The sequence below is a fragment of the Danaus plexippus genome, chromosome 2 (assembly GCF_018135715.1).
Source record: "Danaus plexippus chromosome 2, MEX_DaPlex, whole genome shotgun sequence".
NCBI classification, from domain to species: domain Eukaryota; kingdom Metazoa; phylum Arthropoda; class Insecta; order Lepidoptera; family Nymphalidae; genus Danaus; species Danaus plexippus.
The window spans coordinates 7,500,196-7,522,434 of NC_083537.1; the positions used below are offsets into that span (position 1 = coordinate 7,500,196).

At 30.2% G+C, this 22,239-nt stretch overlaps 1 protein-coding gene and 1 long non-coding RNA gene across 8 annotated transcripts in view; one reads left to right on the top strand and one right to left on the bottom strand.

Annotated features, from left to right (window-relative positions):
* The window catches only part of LOC116779858 (uncharacterized), a 178,955-nt gene that overhangs the window by 150,506 nt on the left and 6,210 nt on the right, over positions 1-22,239 (bottom strand). The gene's annotated exons all lie outside the window — the stretch shown is intronic.
* Positions 209-3,319, top strand: LOC133319152 (uncharacterized). The gene is made up of 3 exons (XR_009752840.1): positions 209-357; positions 2,276-2,436; positions 3,196-3,319. It is a non-coding gene; the product is annotated as an uncharacterized LOC133319152 (long non-coding RNA).

The following is a 22,239-nucleotide window of genomic DNA, read 5'->3' on the forward strand; positions in this document are numbered from 1 at the left end:
AAAATAACTTTTAAATATCAATCTTTATATTTAATTTGAATTTTACAAATCTCGTTTTGTATGAAACTATAGTAAAGCATTGCTTTATCAATACACAATGTTTATTTTCATATGCAACTTAGATATCGCTTATATAAAGATAAGTGCGTCATGGAACTATCGCAGGTCTTGCTGTAGTTCTACACTTGTTTTCAAATCAAAAGGTTGAATAGGACAATTCTGTTGAGAAAATCAACAACACCTAGTTGAGTCTTTGCTACAATATAACAAGATATTTTATCGTGAATCAATAAAATTAAATCATTTTAGCAATGAATATCTAGCTGAGACAGCGTAAAAAATAAAAAATAAACCATAGTAAGTTAATTATACCGTTATATTAGTTAGTTAGTTAGTTAGTTAACATAGTTAGTTATTAAACAGTTTCCTCATAATGAAACAATGATACATAACTAAACAATAGGTCACTTTCCTGTATGCTTAAATCATAATCATTATGTAAAGTCAATAATTACGAAGAATTGGATTTTGTTTGGAATGACGGTTTTATCATTACTGATATTTGGACGATTAATCGGCATTTTGACTTGTTATTTTTATTACGTCCAGTTCCAAAATATTTAGAACTATTACTTAAGACGCCATCTACAGTACGGATGATAAATTAACTCTATTTTCAACGCCAATAACGCCATCTAGCGACAGTTTGAGAAACTAAGACACGTAACAGTAGGATTTAATGTTTCTATTTTTTCAAAGATGGCGTATCTATCACTTTATAATGGTATCTAGTAAATGTTGTCATCTAGCTTTTACCATATATCAAATATGGTAATTTCAAATATTTATGAAATTATTGTTCTTAAAAAAGAAAATTACGTACAAAAGCAATTTATTTATTTATATATATTTGGTTTGATGTTCAAATTGTCGATACTCGATACATATCCTTATAATAAATGAAAAATGAACACTGATTTAGAGAAACTTAAGAAGAATGGAATATTGTTTCGTTTTAAACTAATATGGTTTAATTTCTGTGTGACCATATTATACATCTTTTTTAACCACGGGTGGGACCATGAAGTGCTATTCGAATGCAGGGGCAATAATGTTTTCTCTTTGAGAACAACTCTGATACTCATCCGGACGGAGTCGCGGGCAATAGCTCGTATATACATATATTGAACTTAATATTGTCATTTTAATATATTTTTTTCTTTTTATAGTCTTTCTGACTTAATGTATTGAATATAATTAAAAAATACAATTAACTTTTACTAAGGTTAGTCTATAGAAACAAATATACCCAGATTTTAAAAAAGATTGCTTATGTAAAACATCTTTTATCGAACAAATCTTTTGATATAACATAAAAAATATATATTTGAACTCTACAATAGTATACATAACGATGAAACATTCTTCACCAAAAAATCACTAGATGGAGCTAGCATAACAGCCTTTATTATTTTTAGATACATAATATTATTTCAATATGTAAGACATTTATTTTCATTCGTTTTGTGTCAGCGTTAACATAAACTTAAGTCAACTTTAAACGTTAAGTTAAGCCGGAATCCGTAAAGATGAACTTCTTATTGTTAAGATACTAATAATAATAGTTTTCATCCAGTCACCTTAACATTTACACTAAGAATTCAGAATGATAAAGTAAAATATAATACAAAAAAAGGTTCAAACAGGAAAATAACCTTAAATTAAAAAGTTATAAAGCTTGACATTTTTAATTTAATAAAACTTTCTGTATTTGGTTATTATTAAGTAGCGTCTTTGTGCAAATTTTATATTTTTAAATAGTAAAAATGTCAGGAAACAAATTTATTTTTGATGTAGACAAATTAGTAAATAATAAGTAATTTGACACATTTCCTTTTAATTAATTAATAACGAGACCTGCTTGAAAATAAAGAGCTGTTTTGATAAAGTAACTTAGATCATAGTGACTGTTCATAGCATTAAATTTTATCAGATTTTTTCAGAATAAATCTGTTAAAATATATATACATATATATTTGCTCAACAACCACAACCTTTTAACACCAAATACAGTATTGAATAACTAAGAAAAGATAACGTTATGTTGATTAAATCTCTTTTTGTAGAGATCTGTGCAAAAGATCTGCTTATACCGTACGGAATTTTTACTTATACTAAATTTGACATAAAACGTATCTCTTTAATTTGATGAAAACGGTATCATCTGCGACTTGGTAACGTATGAGGTACTAATAACTCTTGAATGTATTTTCAGTGACCACCCTTAGCAGCTTGTCCCATTGAGAACACATGCTTAAATTATCAAGGCTTTTCCTCGTACCTTGAAGATGTTTTTACGAAAATAAAATCATTTGAAACTAAGGTTTCCACAGAATGTTAATTGAAGATATCTGCCTGTACTTCTGCGACCGCATGGTGAGTGCAAATTGATGACCTGGGAGTAAAAATTAACTGCAAGCATATATTATAACTTGCTTCGAAAAAGAACTCAAAAGTAATCCTAAAAGCTGATAAGAGTATAGCGGATGATAAAATTAAATTATAATAATATTTTAAACCTGTTTTCATTAACGTTATTTTCTATTACAAAATAATAAAATCAAATGTCATTCAAATATTTTTATAACCTTTACGAAACACGAATTAGTTTATATTTGTACTCGTATTAGTTATTCCTAAGTGTGATAAAAACAATCGTCTAAATATAATATCGTATGCGATAAAACAACATTGATATAATCAATAAAATCATAATTTATATAAAGCTACACCCTTTAAAAGGCTACGTTCCCTTTGAAGGCGGATACAGTGGGATACACAGCAGTTCTTGAATAGGGCGAAATTAGAAGAAGCCGGGGTGATTACCCCACACTTCCTCATCCATTGACATTCATGACTCGCTACAGCTTCCGCGGTTCATTATACAACTTTATAATATTGATTTATACATAATAAGACAAATACACGATTATACCACACACGGTTGCGGTTTACGGTACACTTGTTTTACATCAAGTAACAATTAAATATACCTACAAACTAAAAATTATATATCAGTAGATAATGGAAAATCATTTAATTACTATATATAAAAGATAAATACGACATACGAACTAAAATTAATAGCCAATACTTAGGAAATAAACATCCCATCAAGTGGATTCTTTGTTCCAGATGAAGAAGAAAAAAATTCCAATCTGAATAACGAGAACTAGAGCGAAGATCACGAACTTGGAAAGGCACTTAACGTCCAGTCCTTTGGGTTCACATACAGGTGGTGTGTAAATTTTATCACAGGCCGCTTTTTTCAAACGGAACGGCATCGTTAATGCATTTCTAATTAAAATAAACTGTTTCAGAGATATTCTATTTATTTGTGTTAGATCCAATTTAATGATATAATGATTATTTAATTTATAATGAATTTCGATAAAGCTAACTTCTGTTTGACGCAATTATGTTGACGTAGGAAAGACAGATGTGAAAGGTATCAGATCTTAATATAATCATAGAAAAAGAAACAGCTAGTCATAACGTTTAATTCTTTTTTAAAATATTTATCTTATAATTTTTAATAATAATTAATGCATAATTCTTTTCTGAATACCGAGCTTAAAATACATATTTCATTGACACAATGTTTTTATTATAAAATATAAAAGATTTCAAAACTCCTTTTAGTAAACAGAATGTTTATATTGAGTAATCACTAGTAGATTAATACCAGTCAGTAACGTGTACTGAACGCTAAAACAAAATAAAGAAATTAAGACCAAAAACGTTATCAAAAGTAATTTTTTTCTTACATAATTAAGATAATAAAGATATTTCTATACAAAAATATAGTTTAAAATTTTAAATTATTCGTTTATTGTAGTAGTTACAAATAACTGCTGTCCGTGCGCCGTCATTATTTAAGTGTAAAATCAACAAAAAGCTTTCTATGTTTAAACGAACCCTCTATAAACAAAATGTCCGCTTGAATTGTATACTCTTATTTATATAGATTATTGATTGATTTGATGTTGTAGAACAGACCTATCTTATAATATTTTTACTTAAGGAAAATTACTTTTTGTGATGATTTTTTTAATCAAATTTTGTTTACGAACTTTTCTATCAATCGCGCAAAAGTGGTATTAAAATCGGTTTACTCGTGACGGGTAAACAAATAAACAAATGAAGATAACATGTAAGTAAGATTTGAAACAACATAGATAATATGTATATTTTTAATAATCTCTGTTTGAATTTTAAAATTCGAAAAAATCTAAAAAAGTTTGTATTATGTTAGAAACCTAATAAGAAAAACCTTTTTTTTTTAATAATGAAGAATATTTTCCATAAATGAAAAGTGGTATATGAATTAATTTTCAACAAACTCAATAGGGGTTAACTTAACGAATGTACTGGATATATTTAAGAAACAAGAACATTATTATTGTACAAGACAAAATACAAACAGTCTCCCGAATATGGTACAAATACATAGAATATTTTTTTAAATCACAGTTTCAAGTAGAAAATAACATAGTTTTTAAATCCTTACTTAGAAAAAAACACACACAAAAAAGCAGAAAATGTATACCTCAAAGTTGAAACTTTAGAACATAATGAGACTGAAAAGATTTCAGCTCAAGAACTTAAAAATCTTACTCGAAAAATTGAACCTCCTTTCTGAAAGGCAGATGTAATTAAACACCAAGTATGAAGTTTGTATTTAAAAAAGTAACAAAGTCTATAAATAATATTATTGCTTTTGGGATCTGATGTGAAAATTCATCATTTGTTTAAATGGGAGGTTGATATTTTTTATGGTTACTTAGTAATCGTAATATTAGTAGCCAAGTTAAAAGGATTTAGTTTCAAATAAATAATATGCACTTTATCACTGTAATTCCTCTCATCAAGCTGTGTTGGTTGTCAAAGGAGCGTCTTAAAGTTGTTCTGTAAAGTCTAAATACATCAAAGCTGGATTAAGGTGATAAAGACATTTTCATCGTATATAATCATATTAACATGTTTCTGTGACATTATTGTAAGCAAGATTTTTTCTAGCACCCCGATTTTTGTTATTTAACATCCGAATTTTGTCTTAAACATTTATTACTTGCAAATTCTATTAAGCCCATTTTTAACGCATATGATAGTTGTTTGATGGAACCAAAATAATGTTATGATAATAATATTGACGCATTTGAGCTTCTTAGACATAGCTTATAATTTTTTTTATCTATGAATTCAAAGGAATTTTTTTGAGTACCGAACCAATTCATATATGGTCCTCAATTCAATAATATTATGGGTAACATAACGATAACTGAACGCTGCGCAAGGAATTTGTGAGTTATATGAAACACCACAAAGATTTACTTGGTTGTTTTAAAATTCGATTTAAATAAGTACATGATTACAGTAGAATAAAACTTTTTTTCGTAATTAATTTTTAATGGAGGTCTTTTTCAATGTTATTAATTCAAACCTGGATTTAGCCTGCCGATACGATTCATTCGGTATCAAGTAGGTAAAAAGATGCCCATCTCTCCCGAATTTCGTAGCTTGCATATATAATTTCATAAAAGTTACGATAGCGTTAAACCGTATTCAATAGAAACACTAAAATTATTGTGATTTTAATTTAGGAATCAATGAACGAAATCGCATCTTTTTTTATATGCTATGGCTTCATTCAAAATGGCATCTTAAGTGTCAACTTGACACGTGTGTCATTATGACATACAGTAGGTATAAGTGTCAATTCTGTATATAGACACAATCTTAATACATTTGTTATAATGAAGTTAAGCGAAAACAATTATTTAATTCGCATTAAGAGGTTTATTTTCTACGTTATTTGGTTCTATCCATTAATAAAATAGCGTCGAAATCAATGCTCAATGAACAGTACTAAACAGCAGCTTTAGAAAATCACCCTCATTTCGAGTCGCTTTTGCAGTGTGTAATTTATGTTTTCAACGTTTTCCATACACAATTTGTAGCGTTGCCGAAACTATTGAGCTCTCACATCCGAGTTTCAATCCAAAAGTTTAAATTAACACCATTCAAAACGTACTTTTTGTTGGATTGTGACCAGGATTTGTCACTTGCATTTAAATTGCAAAAAAAAAATTGGTACTACCAAATTATCATATTCATCGACAGCATTATCTTGATGAAATACTCATCATTTGGCACATATATTCATTGAAATTGTTCAAGTATTACTTTTATGTTAAAAAAGTCAAGCAACATATCTTTCACAGATGTTATAGGTACTTAGTACGTAAGCACTAAGAAAATACCCATGTAAATGGTTACTTACTATTGTTGCCATGTTATTCTGAATTTACCACCCTTAAGATAAACTAATATAAAATTCAAATACGTGCATTATTTATATACTAGAAAATTAAAACCTTTCAAATTCGATTAACTAATAAAGTTTCCGCTGATTAGGTAAAACATCCTTTTAGTTTACTAATTTGAAATTTCCATTGTGCGTTTGCCTATTTGATGCTGGACAAAAAGTGGCTGGTTGGTAACACAATTGGGCCATCTTTTGTTCCACGGCCGCTGCAGCGTATTCTTTCAGTGGCGCCTAGAACAACTGTTTCTAGAACGATAGCCTTACAATGCGAGCCACGTTATTGTCGTCGCTTTAATTGTGCCTTGCCTCATCTAGTCGAGGGTTAGCTAATGGCTCCGTAATTTGGTGTTGGAAATATAAAACACGCTCCCATTACTTAAAGTTTCTCCGGTTACGAAAAATTATGCGCCGAAAGCATGATATAAAAATATTTAAAGCCATTTTCGTTCTCATAATAAGCTCGATATAAAGGAATTGTGCGCAATGGAAAAGGAATTAATTTGAATGAACTTTGAAATTGGATCTTCAAGTGCGCTCAAACTAAAATATAGAACATTTTCCACAAAGCTATTCATCGAGCTAGCTAAGAAGTGAATCTTTATGAATGCCACCAAATTGTATGAGTGTAGTCCTCTTTCAAAAGTTCTCATGAATAGTGTTAATTCGCTATAGCGAATTTGCTCGGCGCTCGTCAATGGACTATTTGGAGACTTGAGAAGCGTACACAAAGTCGCAATATTGTGTATGGAAAACGCGGGAAAATTGAATGGAGGTTTGAGGAAAGGAACACGCAATGGGGCGTTCTTGAAAAGACTCTTGGCGGGGTAATGTTTTACAATAGACACGTAACGTTTGACATTTAATTTATTATTACTTTAGCTATTGTTAGATATTTTACCTATACTGTTCTATTTAACATGATTTTCATTGTGTAACGTTGAAAAAGCTATTTGTATGTTCTAATACAACGGCTAGTAAGGGTGGGTGCACTTACGCAGTACCTTGCTAGCTATTTTTTCATAGTTACGTTTCTAGAATTAGTTTAATTTTGTTTCTAATGTATTTTTTCGAAGGCTTTGAGGCAATTCCGATTCTATCTGTTAAAAAAAGTTCCTTTCGATTGCGGTAAAGTTTATTATATTTCCGATATTTTTTTTTTTAATATTTCTTGTAATGCTTATGTGTGTATGTATAAAGTTCATGCATTATCTTCACAAGATATTTTGTGTTACAATACAATGTTACCAAAATTCAAAACTCTCTTAGAAGTAGTTTTCAAACTGGTATTCCTCGTATTTGGGACACGTATCCATAAGAATTCTTTTTGTTTCATACATAATAGGCGTATTGATTTAAATTACAAATCACATACAAGCACATAATAACAGGCAACCCTTGTAGCCCCTGTTTTTCAGCTACATCACATCGGTTCGAAAAAAACGGGGCGTGCCTGAACAAAGCCAGCCATACAATGAGGCCGTGCGAACAATGCTAACTAGAAGAGATGCTGCAGCGTGTATCAGTCGAAGATGTTTACGATACTATAATCGACTGGAAACGATGAAAACGAGCCTTAAGTTACGGTACAAGATATAATCTGAGACGAATAGACGGACAGTTTCCTTCCATAGATAACAGTTGCTCAACTGACGAAATAGGTTATCATTTTAATTGATTAAGATGTATAACTTACACTAACACTTTATAATTAGCTCAAGCAAGCATTATAAAAACAAACATTAAATTAAAACGGAAAAAGTACATTTTACATCAGTAAAACAATATCTAGCGCTGTATTAAAATTCAAACGACACTTAGAACATAGCACATCCGCAAGCTCAGCACTAACAACAGAGTCCGCAACAATGTGCCCTCTGAAGAGCTCCGAACAATCGAATGAAGACAATAAGCAGCGATACTCCGAGACAAAAAGAGGCGAAATAAAGGCTCACTTGTTTCCTGGCCGCATTGTGAGGAACGGGAGAGGGCAGAGACAAAAGCGTAATGTGCCACGGGCCCAAACAATAGGGACTGAGCCATTATTGTTACTGTAGCGGCGCTTTAGCGAAATATGTACGCGGTGCCACCAGCGGACTACCGAACTTGACATGTCGAGGCGGCCTTGCATTGAACTGCTTTGTGTACCAACGCACTCGCTCGTGTCAATCGTATAAATACAGCCTGACAAATTATATTGAGATAACGACGTTATATTGTAAAATGAAACTTAACGAAAGTTCTACTTATCATTTATTGGACAATTGTTGTTGTATAAGGTATATTTTATGACGTATGACATATAAGTAACGAATGATGCGTATTTATAGTTACATAATGATAAAAACTATTTTAAACTCCTTTGTCCAAGTTAACCAATGATAGTCTCGAGTTTGTAGGAGACACGGCAAATGTTCTTGGGGATATAAAAAATACTATTCAGTAGATCGCATATAGATATATGAAAGTTTATTATTCAAAGGCAATAGAAATCTTTTTGATAAAATTGCAGTGACAGTATCTCAAAAAAAATTTTTTTTCGTAATCTTAAAAAATTAATTTTAACCATATTCAATAAAAAGATTCAACGCTAAATGCAATATACCGAAACAAAATTATATACAAATATAGACGTCGTCAGTTTTTAGAACAATTAATTGATTCAGACGATTGTTTTAATGATTGTTACGTACGTGCAACATGTTAAAAAATAAATGTACATCGCCGGGGTAATATCGTTGTATAGATAAAATATCATATAACGAGTGACGTTACTGACTCCGCGGAACGAACACCAAGCCGTGTGAACCAGAAGATTCCTGATACCACACAAGCAATGGAATGGCATTGCTAACCTAACATCGGGACAATCATATAGTCTTAGGTATAGGTTATAAGTTTTAATATAAAATTCTTATTAAAATATACATATAAGTAAGTTTAGTTGTTTTCTTGGAACCTGGTTGCCACCCTATCTAATTCGATGTTCTATTTTCCTTGCAATGTTTGTATACAACATAGAACAGATAAGTATTAGGGGAGCGAAGAAATGTACACATTTTGTATAAAATACTAAAACCATGTATAAAATACTATTTTTTTTAAAACTCCTAATATTATTAAACAAACTGGAATCAAACCCACTACAAATTTAAAAAAAAGACTTCGAAGATTTTGTCAAAGAAACCAATAAAGACAGGTAAGAATTTAGAAAAGCATCGAAACTTTTAACTCGATATATTTTAATACTTTCTGGACGACCTACCAAAAATAATGGAAAATTATTTAGAACTACAATCATGAAATTTGTCACAAAACTATCGCACACAGATAAAATTATCACAATATAAAAAAAAAAATACAAACTTATGCTCTAAGTCCTTGCGTACTTCTAAAGACACTATCTTCCAACGGCAAATTTAATTTTTCACTTTTGTACTAAAGTTCGATATTTTCTTCAGTCTTCTAATAGTTTTGTCAGTATTACAATTTAATATATGTACATATACGGCATGTAATTACTTTTCGTTTAAATTAATAACAAAATAAATATTAGTGTTATTGTCTGTTTGCAACAAAGATATAAGACTAAACAGTTATAAGTCTCTTTCTATCTTAAAATTAGGTTTAAAGAAAATCTTCTTCTAAGAAAAAACTTATCCTTTTATGCTTCTCTCATCTTTTAAACTTATAATATGTGAACCATAAACGTTATCACACTTCAATAAGTTAAATTCAGTAACAAGGTATGTACTTATCTTACTATGTAGTAAGATCTCATGTCCTTTCCTTTGTTCAAAGGTATTATTATAGTGAAATTTCGTGTGATAGTTATTCACATACTTAATGATACCCTCGCCGTGTTCAACAAAAACAAATTAAATCACAATAACTTGACCCTCGTGGGGACATTGAAGCACCATTGTCAGAAACGTTTGATCTAACGTTACACACTCAAGGTAGCTCTAATATAGTTCGGACCAATCATAAATATATTTTTACCTTTCAGCGTATAAAACAATGGAATGTACTGAAAAATTACTTGTCAAATCTACTCAGGATATTACAAAAAAAAAACCGCAATTTTATGGAGAAATAAATGGAATTTTATAAAAATGTAATCTTTGAATATGCATCAAATATGAACCTTTCAATATCTTCATAAGTAAATTTATCTGTTTGTGTGGTATGAACGCTCGGACGATCATGAATAGCGGGGCGCAGCTAGACCAGGGAGAACCGTATCCAACTTCAATCTTTCACTGTAACTGCAATATGAAAATTGTATTTGGCAACTCACATAACAGATATATGACTGCTCTTTATGGATTACTTTGTGAGCAAAATACAATGGAGGAGTAATTTGATTTAAGGTTCCGATAAAATTTCTTTCTGAAAGCTGTTTAAATGAATTTCATTCTAACTTTATATTTTCTCCTTGAATTGGATAATTTTATTTGATACTTTTTTGCTATCTTAATATATAATATAGTTTTAGATACTATTAAGATTATTTATTAGAAAAAATCAATTTCGGAACATTTGGTTTTTCTTTGAATATTTACTCTTATTTAACGAGCAAAAGTTTTTCGTACTGTTTTTTTTTATCCAGAGTGTTGTTAAACAATTAGTGTTGTAAACATTTTCCTTGGTATGATTTACATACATATGTGAAGATTTCATAATTTTCTATACTATCATTATTAGACATATGTTTAGTATATTAACGCAAAAGGATGGTTTTCCTGAAACACCCTTATACTAAGTAAGTTATTATCGTCAGAATAAGAACATTTAGCGTTATTAGACTATATTTCCCTTTTCATATTCCCTTGTTCCAAGTATCTAACTCAAGTACATATATAAGTTTTCCTTAACAGTTAATTTAAATCCCCTAAATTACTTTTAATGTGTATCGTATTTGTATTGCAAAATAAATAAAAATGTTTTAATGCATAATTCGATTTGAGAATTCGTATAATAACATCATAGGTATAGAGTGCCAGTTATAAAGCAACTGTGCTGTGGTTTATAAGATTTTGGTGCGCTGTGGGCCCTTTTGTCCATTTTATTCATATGCTAACTCCGTCTACATTTAGTAGACTTCATTGTATTTCAAAACAATGGTGGAGCTGCGACTCGAATATTACATACTAATGGCAGGATATAGAATGAAGTATTTGAACTTTTATTTCAAACGTTTTACGTAGACAAATACTATATTCATATTTATAAACATTATGTTATAATGTGTTATAAATAAATTATACTAGCAAAACAGAAGCTATCGATCAGAATAATCCCCATTATATGCATTTACCATTGTTAGTTAAGCGGAAGTAAATCGCGCCAATAATTATCGTTGTGCATCAATAAACCTATATCAATGTTGCCAAGTCACCGCAAACAATGGGATAGTTCCCAAAGCGCAGGTTCGGTTCTATTGTAATGTGTTAATTAATAAAATAAAGGGGGTCAGGGTGGACCTTTTGTCCGACTGGGATGGATCAGATCTCATTAACCAGTCATTGTGATCGGAACAATGCGGTGGTCAGCGGCTCACCGATGTCGCGTCATCACAGCTCCGTCGGAGGAGTCTCTGCTTAAACTGTTGAATTATATTAATGAGAATAAGTTGTATAAAACTTTACAATTCTTTATCAATGTATAAATGATTGAATACTGCGGCCGATTAATTGAATTTAGATTGAGACTATGACTGCGTCACTTGCTCATATTGATATTTTAATTACAGTATTATTTGGCTCACGACTTCTTTACCCATCCATGTCGTTGTATAAGTTATTTCCTTTCTACACTTACAGATTAATTAAGGAAGGTTGAATATGAGAATTCAGAAGTAGGTTCCTTTACCTCACAAGGCCTTCAAGATATGACAATAATATGATCAAGACAACCTATCTTATTAGACTGATACCTCAGAAACAATAACAGCAATATTTTCTGTAGATCTGATAATGCAAACATCGTCGGAGCGAAGCGTTAGTAGTTTTTATGCGTTAATCTTCGCACATAATAGTAATAGCTTACTTTATAGAACAAGAAACGGGAAAGGCTCCGTATGCAGTATGACAATGCATCCTTGTGCTTAGCATACCGTATAATGATTACAATAATAATTATTTTTTTCTTACTTACTGAAATAAGTACATTGAAATGTAAAGAATCAAATTTATTATTAATCTTAATGTAAAGTAGAGTGTAGTTGCAAAGATCTACTCGTGTTTATAAAATCCTTACTCACTACATAACATGGCAATACTTAATATATACGTAGAGTATAAACTAGCAGTAGGCAAAAACAAATTCAACAGCTGACGAAATTTAAGATAATTCAAAATCAATAAGATCAATGCATCGGAGCATTTAAAAAGTCTATAACTTTTTCAAAATAATAAAATACGCGTTGTATAATCATCCGAAAAAAATTATTTTCATTTAAATGAATACTAGCGAAAGTTTTAGATCTCATTAAGTCAATAATTTTCGCAAATTCTCCTATTATCACAATTTTTTTTTATTATTTATGAAACTCAGAGTTTTTAAATAATTGAAACAGTGTTAAAATTTATATAATTTAAAAAAAAAATAAGTCAAGGATAAAAAGTTTATATTACTGTTGTCATATTATAATCCATTATTTACACTTAAATATTTAATAATTTTGATTGGCTATTGCTTGATTTCCAAATACAATTATTGGGATATAGCAAAATGCAAGAATCAATATATCTAATATGGGATATTCAGTGGCTACGATTTCGTGAATGGCTGTAATTCCATTTGAAACTTTTGTATTTTTTAGGATTATATAATAAAAAATATTTAATAATTAACTAAATCCAAATATTTGTATGTCCCATTATATCTATATGTCAGGAGAAATTATTCAGCTCTCGTGATTGAAAACAGGTTGAGTAATCAATAGTCCCCTGTTTTTTCGTTTGTCTTGTTTACTTAAATCATTTAATCTTAAATCATCGATTTTTTTATTATAATCTCATAGATTCGAATTCGATAAAATCGATTCCGTGCGTTTTTGTGTTTTCTATGGATATACTTTATAAAAAAATTAAAAAAATAAACCCACATCTTAGTTATGTTCACCTGTTAATGTTATGTAGTGTCTTGGATTGTCAATGTCAATTGTATAAAAATATTTTTATCCTTCCCAATTAGGTATTTTTATTAGTATTTTTTTTATATCAAAAATTATTAGATTTTCCCCGTTTTAGATACAAGACCTTTGTTTCACATATTTCATTTATACACGATTTTATTGAGCAAATTTTACAAAAAAAAATAACTTTTTTTTATTACCCTATTTATGAACCGTACTTTTTTTCCTATGAATTGATTTCATGTATTCAACTTCATTCAATTCGAATCATGTCGAGGATGAGAGTACAGCATCAGTTTTAAAAATAAACACGAGGTGAAACAAAGTTATTCGGATGCTACGCGTTTTTCCCGTACTACAACCGTGATCACGGTTGCTGCGAAGAACCGAAGTGTCGGGATTACGTAGATAAAATTAAAAAAAAACTTTACTTTAATTTAAATGAGTAAACATGAACCTTCGATATAATTAAATTAACATGAGGGTAAAATATATTAATACTACAGAGGTAAGTATTAGACTATTAAAACGATTAAAATGTCTTTAAATTTCGAATGGACTTTATGTTTTTAATAAGGTTTAAAGCTGTAGATTCTAAACAAAGTATAAGGTATTATCTTTTGTATATTTTTTCTTATTCATTTTATTTTTATAATTCTAACTTCTGGAAATCAAATTTAATTGAAAACTCTTTACCATTTAGTAGATGTAGAATGTAGAGTTAAAAAAACACATTTCGTAGCATAGTTTCACTGGTCGCATTCTACACTAGTAGAGGAGCTACGTCTTTTCTACGATTGTAGTGAATTATACACCAATCATTTGTTATTCTTTTTCAAAATTTTAAAACATCATAACCATTTTTTACTCATCACATAAGTATCAAATGGCTATAATTCTCAAAGAAAAATTCTTTGTATATAATACTTTTATAATATAATAAATTACTTTTAAGTTTAATTTAAATATTTTTGGTAGGAAAGTCTAAGTGTTTGAACTTTAATTATGATTCACTGCAAATAGCTAAAGCCTTCCTAATAATGGACTCTGATTCTTTAAAGAAACAGAAATCCCAACACAAAAGTCTACCGGACAATAGATGGCGCTTGATCCAGATAACGATATGTTAACATTGTCACAATGGAGTCGGTAATGGTGCGATTGTACTTTGGCACAATGCTTTTAGATGTCACCTCCGACAATGGACTCGTTCGATATCTCCTACTGTTATGCTCAGTCAAACTCACCTATCACCAAAATATTGTACAACAACCCTTAATACAGTAATTTTTACGCTTTTATAAATACATTATTTAACAACAAAACATATAAAATAATTTAAATATAAGAAAAAGTTGAAACAAAACTGCAAATATATACAGTATTTTATAAGCAAAGAAGAAATTCTATCTAATAGTATAAATACAAGTGTATAATAAAATTAGAATTAATAAAAATCCAATGAGTATATTACAATGGAAGTCTCCATATTATCTAGGTCCAATACACCACTAAGTGTATGGGACTCTTCAAGTAAAACAAACATACCACAGGTCGTAAACCTATACAAAACCTTCGTCCATAATAGCTATGGTAATAAAGTAAGGAACTCTACACAACGCACGAAGAAAGACATTCTTTACACGGTGAAATAGCTTTTAAGTACTTGTGTCGTACACGAAAAATGCTCATTGGTCGTATTGGGTTATACCCAAAAAAAAGTATTATTAAATTATAAACAAATTTTTACATCCTCCGCATGAGAATTTTGACAGAAATTCTTAATACGTGATTCTATATTTCATAGTAATATATAATCACCGTCACGTATTCAGAAGTTTTTAAAAGCTTTATTATTTTTTAACATACAGTAAAGAACTTTAAATACCAATTTATCAAAAACAAGCAATCGATATCTCATTCATTTAATACATCTGACATGACAATTCGCACTCAAAATCGACAGCACAACAATTGTTCAGTGCTGCCAGACAAACTTGATCCATTCCATCTCGCTTTGTTCTGTTTAATCTGTTTTGAAAAGGATATGTCTGTAAGATTCTGAAGCTCTTGTATAACTGGTCACAATGGATAAGCTAAACTATTCAATGTTATTCAAATCTGACGATGGATCATAATTTTGGTGAACATTGTATGGAAACAAATGATTTTGAAGATGAATAAAGCAATGAGTGTTGCGTATGACAGGCTTTGTGTGCTATGTATTTGACATATTCGGTTGTTCTAGAAAATTCTGTATACAGACTGACGGAATACTAATTATTTAGTTGAAACATCGATACAATGAACAACTTTTTCTATGGAAAATATTTTATACGGATTAAAAATTTCATAGAAATAAAAATAATATGCCTCATAAAGCAGCAAATTTCGAAAATGTATATAAAAAAACACACACACAAAAAAATATAAACGATATATGTAAAGAACGTTAAAATAATTAACCCCCGTCATATATCAAACTGGATTTGATAGCAGAGTTGACAATTAATTACAGGAAACAAATATGAGCGGTGTTACGAATACGTTCCGGCCCTCATAGGTGATTGACTATTGGGTTATACCGTTTAATACACCAAAAATTTTCGGTTCTTTATTATTATTCAATTGATTAAATACCACATACATGTATATTTTCGTTGACGACCAAAAATCGATTTCAGTAATTCAAATACGGATATACATGTATGGTATAACTAATATTTTGTTGGAATGGTTTAAAAAGGATATAAAGAAGCCGCTTTTCTTTGTTCGAAGACTATAACCTCTGAATAATAATTTAACTGTTTATGTACATATACGCGTGGATCGTAATCTCTGTGCATAATTAAAGAATCGATTGTCAACAGCGTACTGAAATAATGAGTAAAAACAAAAATAATAGAAAGCAAATTAAGAGTTTGGAAATAAACAAACGAGTACATAATTTTAATGTTAATGTTACCTGAAGTAACTTCTAAGCTTTAAATAACGTATATTTTTGTAATTTAATTTTTAAACTTTCGTTGTAGATCTTCCTAGTAGTCGGACCAAGCTATATGCTCCCTTCATTCTCATGTGGACATAGGACGCGAACAGTTTCCCTACGACTGTCTTGAAGGTAAGAGTGAATAGGCTAAGGCTGTAGCCTAAATGTGCTAAATAAATCTCCGATTACCATCAGCTGGAATGAAAAAAGGTGGGAGGAAAAACACCTTTTTGCTATCCCATTCGTTCATTATAATTATTTTGCCCTTTCAGGATTACGTTCAATGCAATTTACAGAAAATAATGGAGTCCTTTTCCACGTCCTATCTCATCTTTTAATGTCGACTACTATCTATATGATATAATTTGACATATGATTGTCTTGTTACCTTTAAAAAAACTCCTTAACCTTTAACATTCTTTACAACTTTTCCGACTGACAAAATACGTCCCAATTTAATATCTCGCACCCATATAAACATGAGAGCTTTAATTTCAATGAAAGTATCTGACCTTACACAAATTTATATTACCTATAAATCTATCATTATATAATAAAGGTGACCGATGTTGATAAGTTTACGTACCATAAGTATACGTATCCATGTTATAAACAAAAATACAAGGAACATATCCAAAACAATTAACTGCATTGGTTTAATGGTTAGAGATATGTAGGTATGTCTATATGTACGAAGTCTACAGATCTTTAAAATGTCTGCGTCAAAAGTTCCAAAGCATATGTATATCTAGATTTTTTTAAGTAAAACACAATTTATAAACAATATTAATTCAGTTTAAAGTAACAAATGTTTAATACATTTCCTATTACTGGAGACTGTTTTACAAATAAAATAAAAGCAAATAAAAAAAAAAGAAGTGATCCAGACAAATACTTCATTTATTTTGATAGTCTTTATAGAATATACTATTTAAAAAACGTTTATTTACATTTTTGTATTAACACTACAACAGTACAACGAACGGTACAATGATCTAAGTTTCATAGATCAGGAATTAGGCGCCATTGTCCTTGATATAATAGACGCCGACTTCACGTAAACTAATTAGTTAATATTCGTGTTAAATGTATCAAAGCTTAAATTATTGCACATGTATATGTTATCATATAAAGGACTGACAATAATAGAACAATGTGATGTTATAACAGTAGTTGGGAAATCACTCAGTTGGTATAATGTACAGATAATAGTATGTTTACATGAAAATTCCTAGTAACATATAAAGTAAAATTAAAATCGCAAATAAAATTGATGATAATGATGATGATGCTGAGGAATGAAATGATTAAAGAATTCTGCAGCTGCACTAGGTACTCTATTTTTTTTTTTGTAAATGTTTTTACGGCTCTGGATACGAGTCCTTTTGAGCCTTATCGTTACAAATTTAAGGTACTCTAAAAATTAAAATGTTGCACTGCTAAAGGCATTATAACAGTTATCATTAGTGTTGTCATATTACAAAAATACACTAACACGTGTAACCGCATACCGTTTCCCTCCAAAAATGTTTGTGACGCAAATTGAATGTTTACATTGCACTTCATTTCGAGACTTCCGAAATAATACTTAAACGTGGCTGTCCCGACGCATGTCTGCATAACGATAAGTGGATGTCGTGGTATCAAATTGCATACAAGACATGAAATTTTTGTATAGAATATAATAAACATTTTTCATTGTACCATTATGAACGACACACAAACGTAACGTTTTACATGTAAGCATAAGTTCTAGAGGCGTCATCAAAACTTTTGTGAATAATATTGAATACTCAAGACTTAGTTTAACGTTGGTGAATTGTCTAAATATTATAATGGCTAATTTATTTGGGGTTTGACAATGGGTTGCAATCCTGCCGCTCCAGCGATCGTATTCACTCGCGGTCACTTTAAATGTGGTAATGTGCGGGTGTATTGAAGACGGTAACTCTGTGCGGTCTTTGTATATGGCCTTAATATCATTCCTAAGTACGTTCGTTAAGACAACGGAGATAAGACATTATCGTACGAGGTAACTTTAAATCCGTACAATCTCGACAATATAGAAGCGATGGCATGAGAGACAAGCTGAAGTAAAACTGTTCATTTAATATTTGAATGAATACCGTATTCTATGGGTAAGTGCTTATCCAACGATGTGAATAGAAAGCGTGCGTCGCAACTTGCTGTAGAATATACACACCACAAAGTTCTTTTGTCACGATTATCATGGAAAATCCGATCGGGGGAAGTGTGGCGGTTGCTTTCAACAGCAAACTGCATTATGAGTTATCTGAGCCGCTGTGAGCTGTTATATTATATGCTTCAGTTTTGAATTCTAACTTGTGCTGTCCGATTCTCAAGCTTTGATGCAAGATTATGGATTATTCAATTCATTAATAACATAATCTTATAGATATATATATATATATATTTATATATGAATTTCGACTCGATTTAAATAAAACATATATTTCATACATAATAAAAGCACGACATAATCGTTTAATGATATATAGTTGGTAAGTTCTGATTATAGCGATCCATTGAAAATATCCATAAAAGTCGAACATTACCCGAAACAAAAGGAGGGGAGGGCTGGGTATTAGGTGCTGCCGCCATTGAACAACTTTCGTTCCATTGTGTTGTCCACTAGGGAGGCTCAACAAAGACACGACTCAGACACACCGAAATTCATCAGCTACACGATTGTTTGCTATATAAAGGATGCTATTGTCGACAAATATGATACAGTAATACAATGTGGATGCTCTAATTAGAACGAGAACTACCGCTGGTGTCTTTATTTATATTACGATGGATACTAGAAATGAGCGCGTTGACATTCAGTTTTATAGCAATTAATCGAATCTTTACTTCATTACTGCTGATAGACTACTTAATCTCAACATAACACTCTGACTTGTACTTATATGTATATGTAACTATTTATTCTTATAAATCATAACTGTTAGTCACCTATATAGTTTTAACGACTTTGTTTTTATACTGTTTATAATTATTTTTTATAATATTTCTATGAACAAATGTGTATCTTTTCTAATTCGACAATCATGTATAAGTAGGAAGTGTTATTTAGACAACAATTTCTTAGCAGATTATTCTTTGTTTCATAAAACACCAGTCCCCTATTTCATTTATATGTAATGGGATGCACTACAATATTGACATGAACATTGCGACACCAAACTTTAATTTCACCTCCCCCATGTGCCGGAGTGATTCCTCGTCACAATGGACTTCCAACTTTCCCTTTTTTCTATTTGAACTTACTCAAACCAAGCCTCCGTTCGTGGTTTCTTCTGGCTTTGTTTACTCTATTTGCGCGCGACGTTTCTTTTATTTTCAAGTGGAATTGAATTATGTTGTTATTGTATCGTCTTACCATATATTCAAAGAAGATTGATTTAACCGTTAGGTGGTGTTTTTTACTGACATCCCCTTATTTGCTATAAGAAAACTAAAAAAGTTTCAACATCACGAGCTTTATTAATCAGATATTTTCTATTAAAGGGTACAACAAAGGGAATCGACTCCGGCATCAATTCCAAAGATCCTCACATCTTACAAGAATAGGGTTTGTCACCATGCCTAATCTACAATCGCATGTCATTCAAAACTATTGTGCCTCATCGCTAAGCCATTGTTTAGGGCATTCGATATAAATACTCTTTGGCCGTTTTCCAACCGGGGAAAATGTCCCTTTGTGAGGGTAGACGCACTGAATGATTGTATGACAATCATTTCTATTTCTTTTGTGAAAATAATCAATCCATTGTTATACTGATGTCTTGTATTTTCTAAAGCAACTCGTCTATAACCATGTCAAAGCACACACCTATTTAGAATATGGAATAAAAATAACGAGAGGAAAATTCTATAAGAAACTTGTCAAGATAAAACAAAACTGTAAATAAAAATATGATCTTATAATTATTTTTTTACGCATTACACCAAAGATGACCTACCTTGAACAAAACATTCAAATAGAAAATCTAGGGTGAATGCCAATTACATTCAATCTTTACAATTTGTTTCCAAAACTGCAAATATAGAAAAACATTGATTTTAACATTTGTCTATTAATTATATAGAATTATTCATTCAGTTAGTTAAGGCACAATAGCTCATTATACAAAGCAATAGGAAAACGATATTTAGAAGCTTGCAGGTTCGAATCGCGCGACATATACATTTTCTACTTGAATTTATTGATTTTAATAAAATCACATTACAAATAGTTAACATTACTGGTAAAAAATACTTAGACGTATCGGGTGACGCTACGTAGTAGGTACAAACCCTAAAAAACCATCGTGACACCCCTCAAGTTACAGTTATACAAAAATCATATCTCAAAAATGACCATTATAGTTATAAATAAGCGGGGCGTCTAATTTGATTCACTGAAAACCCGTTACTATGTTCACGATATAACTTGAGTATTTTTGTACTATATTCGATTATATTATTAGTAAAAGTGAACACTAACATCAAAAATGTAAGTCTATAAATATATAATTAAATTGGTAGTAACAATGTTTTTTTCTGTTTGCCGCTAAATTGTTATATATGAGCATTTGATAAGTAAGTTTTAATTTTAAATTTTTATTTATTTATTTAAATAGGAAGCCAACGTTGTATACAATTTTAGTTCTTAGTCTTAATTAACACTAAATAATTTAATTTGTTTCATGCATTAATTGTACACCCCACTTATAGGCTAACTCGACATTCGCATGTACATGATATGTAATAAAATAACATTCTTTGCATGTTCACTCACGAACAAAAAAAAAATAGTAATAATAATAATAATCTAATAATAATCTTAAACAATAGCAAATGTAAAACAGTTGAAAGCAACAACTGGTTTTCCATTCCCTAATTAAAATAAAATAGTTATATTATAGTGCTTCTTATTTCAAAATTTCCTTTGTTCTTGCTGATTTATTTTTAAAAGTGAAATTGAAAAAAAATGGAAGATAAGTTTGAAACATCTTGAAAAACAAAATAAGACGTTGATAATAATTAATATAGAGTAAGAAATAATATGAACAAATTTTTTGCTAACTACCGGATATAAGACCATAAAGAGAAACCTCTGAAGTCTTAATTTTCAAAACTTGCCCGTCGTTCCGCTGTCTTTAAGGAAAATCGGTACAACAAATTCTGTTTGAAGGTCAAGGTTTCATTAATAAAGTGCCATTGTTATAAAATACACTTTGGTAAATTAAATAAACGCAAGAAAACACTAACGTCGTATCTTAATAATGATTATTTTAAAATTTTTATTCGAAAACAACGTGTATAATGTATTAATAAATACGAAATTAATTTTTCTAGCTTCTTTTCTTCATATTTAATCATAAAAACTGTAATATTTTGGTACATGGTTAAATTCTGGTCAGTTCTTGAAGCCTGATTTTAAAGTTTTAATTTTATTCAGGCCTTTTTCAAAATCAATACATATTATAAAACAAAGTCCCTCCGTCTATCTGTTTATTCGCGATAAACGGAAAAACTACTGCACTAATAATCAAACAGTTATCACCACTCGACAGCGTGATTCTTGAGGAAGGTTTTAGTATATAATTTAAGTTTTTGTATTTAAATGTGTCTATATTAACGATATTTGTGGAAGATGTCGGGAAAACATGAGCCGACTGAGAGCTTTTAACAAAAACGTTGCCTTAAAAATTT